Here is a 13,926-nt window from a genome sequence, read left to right on the forward strand (position 1 = left end):
GTAACCTCTTTGAGATAACTATACAATCTACTGTCTTTCCCAAGGAGACAGCTGAGTCAGCCAATCAGCAACCTTCATCTGCGGATGGGCAATCGTGCTGTCCAATCAAGGTGTACGTTTGCATCAATTGGCAAAATGCCTGATGAACTAGAACAGGTGAAAGAGGTGTGACATTTCCTGACAGGTATATATGTGTGTGTTGGTTTGTGCTCTGTCGGGGTGAGGTAGTAGGTTGTATAGTTTGGTGGGTGGGACTGCACCCTGCTCAGGTGATAACTATACAGTCTATTGCCTTCCCTGAGGAGTTCACTGGACGCTCACCAATGTTCAAAACAATCCTGGATATGTATCACATTTTTTCGTCATAAACGAGAGCAGATACATTGTGTTGATTTTATTGAAATTGTCTTGATGTTTTTAAAGTGTGTAAATAAACTTGTGTCAGATTAGCTGTACAAAAAAGAAAAAAAATCTGTGCATTTAATATTGAAATTATTTCTCACATACTGTAATTGCGATGTGTCACAGTTTGTGTATGGCACTGGCCTGTTGAGCTGCTTAGTCAAGATCACCCTCTAGTGGAGCTACAGGAGATTGCTTTCACTGGACTGAGGTTTTTTTAATATGCTGCAGGAAGTGAGAGTAACGGGAGCATTCCAAGCAGACACAAGCGACAGTTTCAGAAATACAAACCATCACCTGCTGCTGAAAAACCATACATACTGGAGCATACTGGACTTTTGTTTAGTCATGTCAGGATGCATTTTTCCCTCCTTAGCTACATGTCTCCGTGTGATTGGCTCCACTGTCTTTTATTGATCTTTGATTTAGCTGGTCTCCATGGCAACAGTCCAACATTGCGTGGAATCTTCTCCATAGTTGACTGTAGGCCTGTTGGATCTTTGGGATACGGTAAGCGTAGACCACTGGGTTGACCGCAGAGTTGACATGAGAGAGAAGAATACCTGGAGTTGGATCATTCATAATGAGATCTGTGATCACTGTAGTCACTGGTAAGTATTGTCATCTGTAGTTACATGCTGTACACATGAAAATATTCAGAGCTCCTACATGGAGACTAACTTCTATATGAAAATAAAATGTAACCTTTGTGTCCACTATACAAGATAACACCACCTGCCTGTATAGAGGGCATCTTGAGTGACAGCTTGAGGGCCACGAAACAGGAGCAGACAGTTCATCAGGTGCAGAGGAATCCAGCAGCAGGCGAACAAAATCAGGACCAGAGCAAGGGAGCAGGCCAGCGTCCTCTCCCTGAGCAGAGAGACCACCGCTTGTGGGCCGCTCTCCTTCAAACGCCCCTGTAGGCTCCAGAAGATCTGTGCATACAGAAGTGTCATGACCAGCAAGGGTACGACAATACAGCCAAGGAAGTTGAAGTAGACCATGAAGTTCAGAGAGATAACTGAGAGGAAAGTGCACGGTGGAGAGATGATGGATGAGGAGGATGTATTGGTGGAATTAATTTCCTGAGAGGGGTAGTTATGCCAACCAAAGACAGGGGTGAAGCCCAGGAGACAGGAAAGTATCCAGCACATAGACACAGCCAACCATGTATGCGACTGTGAGGCAAGGACTTTATATCTAAGAGAGAACGAAAGATGAAAGACAGTGAATGGGAGAGCAAAAATTACCACCATGTATAATTAGTCTTTAAACACAAAAACAGACAATTATCTCAACACATTCTCACCAAGCAAAACTTCAATATGTGATGACATGGATAACCCCTTCATGACATTTAGTTATGCACGTGCAAACCCTAACAGTAGCCTTAACCATGACCATAACCCAAACAACAGATTGGTGTCCCTGATGACGCAGAGGTCAAGCAGATAGTTTGTAGGAATGATACTGCTGTTAAAAACAACAACAACAAAAAATCCTCACATGTCACTAAGTGACGTCATATAATGGTGCAACACGGCTCTGACCAAGTGTCATAATGTGATGAGTTGGAAGTGAGAATGTGTAGCTTATCAACATGAATACTGGTTTATTCAAAATGATCTAAATACAATTACAAAATGTCAGGAATTGATTGCACAAATATTCACACCTTATAATATGGGAGTAGAACCCAGAATTAGTCTGTGCTGGGTATAACGTTAATCTACACATGGGCCTACAGGCCCAGTTGAATTTGCCCAGTTTGATACTACATGATTACAGAGGCTGGTGTGTCCTTATTCTGTGATCTGAATGTGGAGAATCATAGCATAGTCATTTTGCGATGGATTGACTGTACCTATGACTGTCACCTGGGTGTTCTAGCCACCTAAACACTTGCCTGAGTTTGGCTCCATTTTACGAACCAACAGCCCAAGCTACAACTCCATGCAGCGTGTCTTATTGTCGTAGCTGCTCACGCTTGGCAAGGTTTGGCACTGAGTTCTCATGAACAGTCACAAGGCTCTGGAAAAGTGGTCCGACCCCGCACCTCAGCCCTGCTAGTCAGTACATAAGAGATGTGTCCTATAAAGGACCAATTACTTCTGCCAAATTGACACTGCAGAATAATAGGATTCTCCCTACACTCTACACTGTAAAATAAAATAAGTTGACTTTGCTAAAAAAAAAAAAAGAAGCAAACTTGCTGCCTTAAAAAATAATTTGTTAGCTTAAATGTATCAGATTTGAGTAACTTAATTATTGTGAGTGTACAGTTCTCAATTTAAATAATTGAGTAAAAGTAACTCGTTCATTTTGATTTAGCAGTACTCAAAAACCTAGATTATAGTAACTTGTTTATTTCGAGTTTGCAGTACTGAAATAAGTTAGATTACAGTAACGTATTGACTGTGAGCATCCAGTACTCAAGTGACACCTTAATTCGCTTTAGTTTTGCTCATTCATCATCTTCAGGTCAACTTAATCTTCTTGAAGCTACAGCGGAAGCTACAGCTAACCACTGACTTTTAGTATTGACTCTGGTACACTGTCAGCTACTGACAAGCCAGTTTTGCTTTTAAGCATCGCTAACGCTTCTGAGTAAAAACAAAGGCGATCACAAACCCAACACAAACAATGAGTCAGAACGTCTGTCTTTGAGTGCCTTGCCCACTGCTGTAAAGCAGAGTCATTTACTTTCAATATGGAACAGTACTGATGTGTCGCAGAAGACATTAAAAGCAAAGCAGTTTTGATTTATAAACTAAACAAATTCTGGACAGTTTAACAACAAGTGAAAAACAGGTTGGAGAGAGCACTGGTAGTCCAAACATGGGCTCACCGTGTATGTGTGCGGGCAGGAATGCGCAAAGTAAATGAGGCAGATCTGCGCATGTCTGAATGAACGCCCAAAGGACACTGGGTACAAAAAAAAAAAAACTCGAAAAAAATTCGAATTTGGCTTAAATGAGATACAGTAAAGCATGTCTTACAATCTCAAAGTACTAACTTGTTTAAAATGAGTGTCCATAACAGGTTGATGAAAACTGAGTTTGGTTAACATAATTAATTTGTATGTTAGCATTTACAGTGTAATTTAGGTCATGATTTACACCCTCTGAACGCATGCAAAAGCATTGAAAAATTGCACAGAGAAGTTTAGGCACCTGCATTACTGTTGCTTCTGCAACTCAGCTGTCGGAACTAAAAATTCAATTCGGCTTTACCTGGGTCTTTTAGGTCAGTTGAAAGTTTATGTGGCAGGAATTCTGAATCTGACTGAACTCAAACATTACATTTTCCCAATTACAGTACATGCACAGTGTTTATTAGAGGTTCTCCCCTTCACAATGTGGGATCAATTGATTTCTATTTAATCACTAGATGGAGGACCAGGGCAATCCGCTCATTCACTGGCTGTTGCCAGAACGTGCCATCATAGATAACGTCCAATAACCAGGCATAAATAGGAATCAATGGGCATTGGGCATGACCAGTGTTTTCACGATAGTTTGATGATAAATCTGCATTTTCTGTGCTATTACAGTCCCACATTTGTACAGGCAATATTTGTCAAAACAAATACAGAAGAGGATCAGACTGTTTATATAATTTTTTATATAAACAGGAAGTGCCAAATTTTGAGTCCACAGCGAAACAGTAAATGTCAAACACTTCCTGGATTCCATGAGCCAAGATCTCGTGGGATCCAGGAATTTGGTGGCAAGTTGAGACTGAAACAGGAAGTGCCAAATTTTGAGTCCACAGTGAAACAGTAAATGTCAAATGTTGAACACTTCCTGGCATGGGCGGAGCTAGAGCAGAGGCCAAGTTTGCACTGGACTCCCCTGAAATCTGATTGGACACAGATGACTGACATGTTATGGCACCGCACGTCTGGTTGAAAAGAGCTGCATTTTGAAATCAGTGACACATATTGACTGCTAGGTCCCTCTTGTACAGTAGGTGGTGCTGTATATCACAAAAAGTTCTAATCCACCTTAGTAGAAAAAGAAAATGTTTAACTCAGATTTGAAATTGAACACGTCATCTGAACTGTGGATTCCTAATGACACCAAAGTTATATTGGTAAGTAAATGACCGTATTTTATGCCAGAAATGAGGTCCAGGTTGTTAAAAGCGGTATTTCTCCTTTAATTCGGGCTATCTTATATATACGTGTTTCTCGAGTGATTTTAAAGAGCAGGCAGCTGTTGATTCATGAGAAATAACGTGAAGATGCTCAGGCTGAAAGAAATACAGGTAATTTATTCTTCTGTATAAAACTTGTGTAACCTCGTATTTGCTGTCTGAGTGACACACCAGTGACACAACTTTAGATAAATAAATCTAAAGTTATTTTCCTTAAACTACAAGCAAATTTCTATAACTTGATATAAATTAATTAAAAATATAAAATCTAGCTTCCTAATGAAGTAGTGTAGAGGAGGGTTTTCTTGAAAAGAAAACCCGATATTCAGCTACAATTTGCCAGAAAGTGCATTTGAGATGAAAGCCTAGATGTGACGTTTTGGTGAAAGAAACTTTTGTATTTCTTCATAACTGATGTAAATAAAGTCTAAAACATTCAGTGACTTGGAAATGTTCATGTTGCCATCCCCTGACTTGTCTGAAGAAAACTGGCAATAAAACTGATTTTTATTTACAGGTATTATCAAGTTTTAAAGATTTGCTTTCAGTTTGAGTTTGAGGAAGATCATTTTAGAAATGTTTATTCTTTGTATTTATTGTATTTGAAATGGCTTAATCAAATAAAAATGTGTGAAATACCAAGTGTTACAATACTTTTGGAGGGCATAGTATCCTAAACTTATGATGAGTGCAAAATGAGTGTTATTATTGTTTTGTTTAAGAATGTTTAATTTTCACAGTTGCTGCATTTTATGTGAAATCATAGTGTTATAAAAAGTCTGAAGGACCAAAATGACATGGTGAGATGCTGAAGAGCTTCATTCTTCACACACTATACATGTACAACCTCTGGCAAAAATTATGGAATCCTCGGAGGATGTTCATTCAGTTGTTTAATTTTGTAGAAAAAAGATCACAGACATGACACAAAACTAAAGTCATTTCAAATGGCAACTTTCTGGCTTTAAGAAACACTATAAGAAATCAAGAAAAAAAGATTGTGGCAGTCAGTAACGGTTACTTTTTTAGACCAAGCAGAGAAAAAAAATATGGACTCACTCAATTCTGAGAAATAATTTATGGAATCACCCTGTAAATTTTCATCCCCAAAACTAACACCTGCATCAAATCACATCTGCTTGTTAGTCTGCATCTAAAAAGGAGTGATCACACCTTGGAGAGCTGTTGCACCAAGTGGACTGACATGAATCATGGCTCCAACACGAGAGATGTCAGTTGAAACAAAGGAGAGGATTATCAAACTCTTAAAAGAGGGTAAATCATCACGCAATTTTGCAAAAGATGTTGGTTGTTCACAGTCAGCTGTGTCTAAACTCTGGACCAAATACAAACAACATGGGAAGGTTGTTAAAGGCAAACATACTGGTAGACCAAGGAAGACGGCAAAGCGTCAAGACAGAAAACTTAAAGCAATATGTCTCAAAAATCGAAAATGCACAACAAAACAAATGAACGAATGGGAGGAAACTGGAGTCAAGTCTGTGACCGAACTGTAAGAAACCGCCTAAAGGAAATGGGATTTACATACAGAAAAGCTAAATGAAAGCCATCATTAACACCTAAACAGAAAAAAACAAGGTTACAATGGGCTAAAGAAAAGCAATCGTGGACTGTGGATGACTGGATGAAAGTCATATTCAGTGATGAATCTCGATATCTGCATTGGGCAAGGTGATGATGCTGGAACTTTTGTTTGGTGCCGTTCCAATGAGATTTATAAAGATGACTGCCTGAAGACAACATGTAAATTTCCACAGTCATTGATGATATGGGGCTGCATGTTATGTAAAGGCACTGGGGAGATGGCTGTCATTACATCATCAATAAATGCACAAGTTTACGTTGATATTTTGGACACTTTTCTGATGTTTAAGGATGATGAAATCATTTTTCAAGAAGATAATGCATCTTGCCATAGAGCAAAATTTGTGAAAACATTCCTTGCAAAAAGACACATAGGGTCAATTTCATGACATAGGGTTAATGTCAACGAGCAGATGTGATTTGATGCAGGTGTTAGTTTTGGGGATGGAAATTTACAGGGTGATTCCATAATTTATTCCTCAGAATTGAGTGAGTCCATATTTTTTTCCTCTGCTTGGTCTAAAAAAGTAACCGTTACTGACTGCCACAATCTTTTTTTCTTGATTTCTTATAGTGTTTCTTAAAGTCAGAAAGTTGCCATTTGAAATGACTTTAGTTTTGTGTCATGTCTGTGATCTGCTTTTTTTCTACAAAATTAAACAACAGAATGAACATCCTCCGAGGCCGGTGATTCCATAATTTTTGCCAGGGGTTGTAATCTATTGATATAATAGACTTGAATTAATTTGTCAGTCCCATGCCAGATGTTGTGAAGAGTTCACCTGGAGATATGAATTTTGTTTTTCCTATCCCTACCACTGAAGTCAGATAGAAAATAATACCATCAGTTTGTCAAACCATAACATATATAAGCAGTCAGGCAGAAAATATTGAAGTCACTACTTTACAGAATACAGGTTGACACAAAAAAGTCATTTTCTAACCTTTTTTCAGCAATGTTAGTCATTTCCCCACATCATTAACAATATTAATATTCACTTAATGAAAGCTTACTCCACAATGCTTTGTCAGCTTGTTGCTGCACCGAACCAGTTTTACACCTTCATGATGAAGTAATAAAGAGGAGGATTTTCTTAAAAAGACCTGAAAGTTTAGCTCCAAATTGCCAGAAGGTACATCTGAGATGCAAGCCAAGATTTGATCGGTTTTGGTGAAAGAAAATCCTCCTCCGCTCTACCTCACTGTGAAGCTAAGAGTGGTGATGTATAAAATGCAACATTTTCACTGTGCACAATTTCTCCAGTCACAGCTACATAAGCCTTTAACAACATCTGGGTTGTCTGGGTGTCTTGGTGGCTTTCCTCACTCTTCTCATTCCACAGTCACTCAGTTTTTGAGAACTGTCTACTCCATGCAGATTTACCATAGAGTGCCATACTGTTTGTATTTCTTTGTAATTGATGTAAATACAGTCTAAGACATATTCGGTGACTTGGAAATGTTCATGTATCCATCCCCTGGTTTGTCTGAAGAAAACTGGCAATGAAATGGATCTCATCCACAATTCCCACAAAAGGCTCCAAGCTGTCATTGATGTTGAAGGGGGCAATACACGGCCAGCGGTATGTAAACTTTTGATCAGGGTCATTTGGGTAGTTTCTGTTGTCATTATGATTTAAAAAGAGTTGTTTGACAATAAATGGCTTCACCCAACCACTAACCATGAGTGAAAAAAAACAAAACAAGGTATGTAAATCTTTGAGCACAACTGTATGTTAGAGTAATTAACTTTGTAGTGGGTAGATAAGAAGGCAGAAGAGAGATTTCAGCCATCTGGACATATTTTAAAATAAACTCAAGCCGATTGTAACCGTTTGAAACAGGTGACATATGTAGACATACATATTCCATAATAGGCTCAAAGACAGGATATACTGAAAATCTATTTTTCTTCCACAGTGGGTCAGTGGTTAGCACCCTTGCCAGAATTTTTTGACATACTCGCCGTATTACGGCGTATATCAGCATGCCTCAATGTGCTCTTAACTTATACAAAGCCTACCCATAATTCAGTATCAGTAGCTATATCTGTGAAACTCTCTCTCTCTCTCTCTCTCTCTCTCTCTCTCTCTCTCTCTCTCTCTCTCTCTCTCTCTCTCTCTCTATATATATATATATTTTTTTTTTTTTTTGCATCAGTTATGCCATATTTTTATGCATAAAGACATCCCCCTTATAAATTAGGGTTTTGTTTTTTGATACATTAAGGGTAAAACTACATGGCAAGTGAAGTCAGTTTTTTCCTATTAAAAGTACATTTTGTGGATGTCAGAGTCTTTGTATTTATTTCTCACTACAGAGGAAAGGTGGCCCAAAAAATTGTTATTATTTTGAAGACTACCCCGTCCAACTGATGAGTATGTGTTATGTCTTCTCCAGACAATCAGCTTTTGATAACATGACGTGTGTCACATGGGGGGCACAGTGAATCAGTCTAGAAAGTGATTTACTAAGCCCCAGTATCAAGTGGATAACAAATATGACTTGTTGAAGCTTATACATTTATTTTTCCGTGAATTATTTCTATAATTTGTGTATATAAACAACTGTTTTCACATTTGAACAGAAATTATGACAGTTGTATTCATAATAGTTTCTAAAGGACTTATATCACTATATAAAAAACTCATACATTACACAGCTAGTTTGCTGGATTATAATTTGTATTTGTATCAGCATTTATTTAATCATTTTGAAGAAATATGCCTTGGACACTGATTCGCTGTGCCCTGTGAATTAGTGTCCGGGGCACAGTGAATCAAAAATTTTAAAATCGGTTTTAAACACCTGTAAATTAACAGCCTTATAAACAATAACCTGCTGTATTAAATCCACAATAGAATGACCTAAACCTATGCATAATGTGTTTATGCTGCCACAAAACAACATTCCTGATCCACTGTGCCCCGGCGTCCCCTACCGACATTTTTTAATATGGTCAGCATACTCTGGCTAAATTGGCAAGGTGTGACGAGGTGTTAGTGCCATAATTCACCGACATTACACACCGTCTGTTTCATGTTACGAGCCTTGTTTGTACCAACCACTATTCGTGCAACAGATAACAGAATATTTACAGAGGAATCTTTCAAATAGTGAAACAAACACCAAATTCGGCACAAATACTCCTTAGACATTACTCTTTGGAAAAAAAAAAATTTCAATAGGCAGCCAGGTAGGGGTCAATTGAAGAATTATACAGGGGTCCAAATTATAAAAAAGCTCCAATCATATTGAAAACATTATTTGTTTGACCATAGCGATTCCAAAAGGTATAGTTTGGACTATCTATGACTGAAGTCTATGGAGTTATGGGTTAAAGATGGCAAGAATGGTGACAAAGGTCATTTTCAGTTTGTACAGGGGTCAAAAGGTAAAGTTGCTCCAATTTTGATAAAAAGTGATGCAATTTATAGCTTGGGTTTTAAAAAGGAATGTTACGGAGTAACATGTCACATATCATACTAGAATCCAATGGACATCGATATTGTTTGACCTTTACTATGGAGACCAAACATTCAACACAATCAAAACGATACTCCAACCACTTGACTTACCTGAGTGGTGTGTGTAACCGAAGGTAGCGGTCAACAGCAATAGCCAGCAGTGACAGCACAGAGGCCTGAGTCAGCACAAGTATAATGCAGGTGAAAAGTAGGCATAGATCAGGGATCACATTCACCCAGCCATCCAATATGATGGCCAGGGGCACTGCAGCCACACCCACTAAGAAGTCAGCCACTGCCAAGGAAACCAGGAAGCAGAATGTTGGCTCCCGAAGGGAGTCACGGATGCCAAAACAAACAGCACACACTACTAAAGCATTCCCAAGGCAACAGGCTGTGGCAATCAATGATTCCAGCACTGTGTAAACCACCCAATTCCACTCAGCCATCACTGAAGATGTAAACCAGGGAAGACAGAGTAACTGTGAAGTTTGAAAGACCAGATATCCTCGTTGAAGGTTGTGGACGGGTGTAATAGATTCCACAGCGGAGCCACGTCCAACATAATCTAGTGTTTGTTGTCAGATTATGTATTGCTGCTTTCAGCTCTTGGCTTCAAATGGCCAGAAATGCATCGAGCAGATGGTTTTTATATGCAAACATGCAAGCACTTCTGTGTGCACACAACAGGCACAAACTCCACGGAGACACCATCTGCATTTCATCAGTGTGTGAACATCCCTTCTTCACTCTGATGAATAGCTCAGTACCCTCGTTAGAGAGCTTTAGTATGAGCAATGTAACAATTTTCACAAGTTTGTTCCTGCAAATAGATATAGATGAATAACTGATGTCAAACCTGCCTTCAAATGTTCCACGATTAAAAAAAGACAGCCAGTCTTTTCTCAGTGATATAATTTGTGATAACATCATTTGCTTCACAGCATATGACTAGGAACTTGGCTCCGAAAAGTACTTTTCTTGGCAACTTCGTGCACGAATAAATGCCCAATCCATCAGCTGTGTTTGTGTTCACAGAGTAACTTATCCTTGCCTCAGCCATATTGATGAAGAAAGGGCAATTGCAATCCATGGGTGATCCTCCAGCCAGCTGTGAACCACTGAATCTCTGACATTGTAAAGGTGGCGAAACAGCTGAAGGCAAGAAAAGATGCAGAGATCAGAGGTATTTCAATTTCAATTTATTTTCATTTATATAGAGCCAAATCACAACAAAGTTGCTCAAGGTGCTTCACACAAATAAGGTCGAAACTTACCAACCCCGAGAGTAAACACACAGGTGACAGTGGTAAGAAAAAACTCCCTCTGATGATTTGAGGAAGAAACCTCAAGCAGACCAGACTCAAAGGGGTGACCCTCTGCTTGGGCCATGCTACCGACACAATGTACAAAACTAATCTACAGGAAATGCTGCCGGTGCACAGGACAGGAGGGTTTCAGAAACGGACACCACAGCCATCTCTGGTCGGAGCCGCACCTCAATCAGAGAGAGAGAGAAAAAAAACAGAATCAGGCACCAGAAAGACAAGAAATACAGTATAATTTGTCAGCATTAAGCAACAGGAAAAACAAGAAATACTAAGGTGATCGCCAGCCACTAGCCCTAAGCTTCACTAAAAGACCCAGACTTTAGATAAAGTTGAGGCCGTGGCACGCTCCGTTTCCTAATAAAATGAATTTAAAAAAGTAAAAAGCATAGTAACATACTATGCCAGTATGCTAGCCATACGAAAGGGAAAATAAGTGCCTCTTAAATCTGGACTTGAAAGTCTCTACAGAATCTGACTGTTTTATTGATGCAGGGAGATCATTCTACAGAACAGGGGCATGATAAGAGAAAGCTCTGTGAGCCGCAGAATTTTTATTCACCCTAGGGACACAAAGTAGTCCTGCACCCTGAGAATGCAAAGCCCGGGCCGGTACGTAGGGTTTAAGCAGGTCAGCTAAGTAGAGAGGTGCTAGTCTGTGAATAATTTTCTAAGTTAGTAGCAGAACCTTAAAATCTGATCTCGCAGCGACAGGAAGCCAGTGACGAGATGCCAAAATGGGTGTAATGTGGTCAAACTTTCTGCTTCGTGTCTAAAGTCTGAGCAGAATTTTGTTAGCTTGACACAGATGCTGTTATTTTTATCAGACAGGTAATTTTTTGTGGTATCTGTGAGGTAGATAATATTTTAAGTGAATGGAAGAAAGGCCCTGTTGTACCGCAGTAGAAAAGGATAGAGTGATTGGATTAAAAGGAGGTTTTTTTCTGTCTGAGTCTATCCCCGTTATAGTGGTTATGAGTGTTCCAGACCATTTGATCTGCCTCTGAATGTCTTTGTCCAGTCAGGTCCTGCCCATTCCGATGCAATTTGTCAGGTTGAAAATCGTTCCACCACATCTCTCACAGACTCTCATGTAAAATCAATATTTTCACAAAATGGAGCTTTCAATGCAATCTCTGTTTTTTGGGTGTGCACAACACATTATGTGTTTTCATCATGCACAACTGTGCAATGCTATCTTCAAAACCCCTGAGAAGCTCGGCGCCTCGGACCCTCGGAACGTTTCTGCCAGTGAGTGTTTTACCATCACGCAAACTATTTGTTGTTATTTATTTTATTTTATTATGTTATTATGGCTGACAAAATAACATGTTAATTTACATTAATTAATTACAAAGTTAATTTTTAAAAATTGCAATTGATCGCACTTTGCTCTGTTTTGTTTCAATTCACTGACTTGGTCTGTAGATAAAGTGTTTTTGAAAACAATAACTGGGCTAGATGTCTGTGCCTTTGGACACTTTTTGCATGGTTTAAACAAGAAGGATTCAATTTTTTGAATAGCAGCAAGAAAATCATGCGATCAGTGCAGCCACAGCACACAGGTCAGATTTGAAAAGAAAAAGAGTTCCCTTCAGAGTCTCACAACATGAGGACACAGAGAGCAATGAGCAGAGTGCAGAGTATACAAACATATTTTTTAACTTTTCTTTCAAACTCTGTTCCGCTCTGTGTGTGTCCTTGCTGTGGTTGAACTAAAACACAGCTGCAGATGTGCGAAGCGTTGCAACAAATACTAACCTTTTTTTTCCCTCCAAATACACTGAAAGTGTTGTGTGTTGGGGGGTTTGGCTGGACATTTTGGTGTTGTTTTCTTTTCTTTGCTCTCCAGGTGGTATGCAAACTGGTTTTTGTCTGTGGAGAAGGTGCTGGCAGAAGAGTCCTTCCCCCTCATCAGCATTATTGGCTGCACTTGTGGAGGATGTTCACGTGCAGGCCTAATGACTTGCAGCACCTGTGGATGATGCTCACGTGCAAACTTAAAGACTTTCAGCTGAAGCAGATAATGAGATGGTGTTCTGCATTTAAGCCATGAGTGATTTGAGCAGAACTGCCGGGAACTCGACCTTGTGACGTTCGTTTGTGAGACGCTGAGGACCGCGCCTGGGTTTGACACATCGTGCCTGTGAAGGAGGATAAATATAATTGCCACCCTCTGCCCCGGAGAAATGACGGTGATAAACGAACCGTCATCATGAGATTCATCAACAGAAAACACAAAACAGCACTGTTAAAACAAGGAAGAAAACTGAAAGGGACAAACGTATTCATCAATGAACATCTCACCCAAACGGAATGCCGACATCGCCAGGAAGCACGCTTCTTGAAGAAACAGGGAAAAAATCCAGCACACATGGACTTCAAACTGTAAAATATTCATCAAACTGAACGGATCACCAGAACAAGCAAAAGTCATGGCAATAAGGAACATCGAGGAGCTGGACAAATATGAACAATAGTGTTTCTTAAAGTGAGGATCTGGACAAATATGACCAATAAGGTATGAGGACACAAACACATCACAACACCATGACACAGACCAGAGGAACCTATTCATCTACTACCTATTCATCTACATCTGGAGACAAGAAGGATATAACTCAAAGGATTGCTGATCATGGAAAAGTAGAACTGAGAACATTTAAATACACAGACCACAATGTACTGGACTTGGAGCACGATATAGACCCGGACAATAATTTCTTCTCAAATATCAATGACAGTTGTTGCTATTATACAGATGAACAGTTTAATCGGATCATTAAAACGGATAACAAATTATCAATAATCCATTTCAACAGCAGAAGTCTATATGCAAACTTTAACAACATTAAAGAATATTTAAGTCAGTTTAAAAAAATATTTAACATAATTGCTATATCAGAAACATGGATCAATGAAGATAAAGGAATGGATTTTGAACTGGATGGATATGAATTTAA

At 39.2% G+C, this 13,926-nt stretch overlaps 1 pseudogene; it reads right to left on the reverse strand.

Moving 5' to 3' along the window:
* Positions 1 to 753: 753 nt before the first annotated feature.
* On the reverse strand, positions 754 to 10,084 carry LOC117511470 (annotated as a pseudogene).
* Between the last annotated feature and the right edge of the window lie 3,842 nt (positions 10,085 to 13,926).

This window comes from Thalassophryne amazonica, chromosome 6 (assembly GCF_902500255.1).
Source record: "Thalassophryne amazonica chromosome 6, fThaAma1.1, whole genome shotgun sequence".
Lineage (NCBI taxonomy): Eukaryota > Metazoa > Chordata > Actinopteri > Batrachoidiformes > Batrachoididae > Thalassophryne > Thalassophryne amazonica.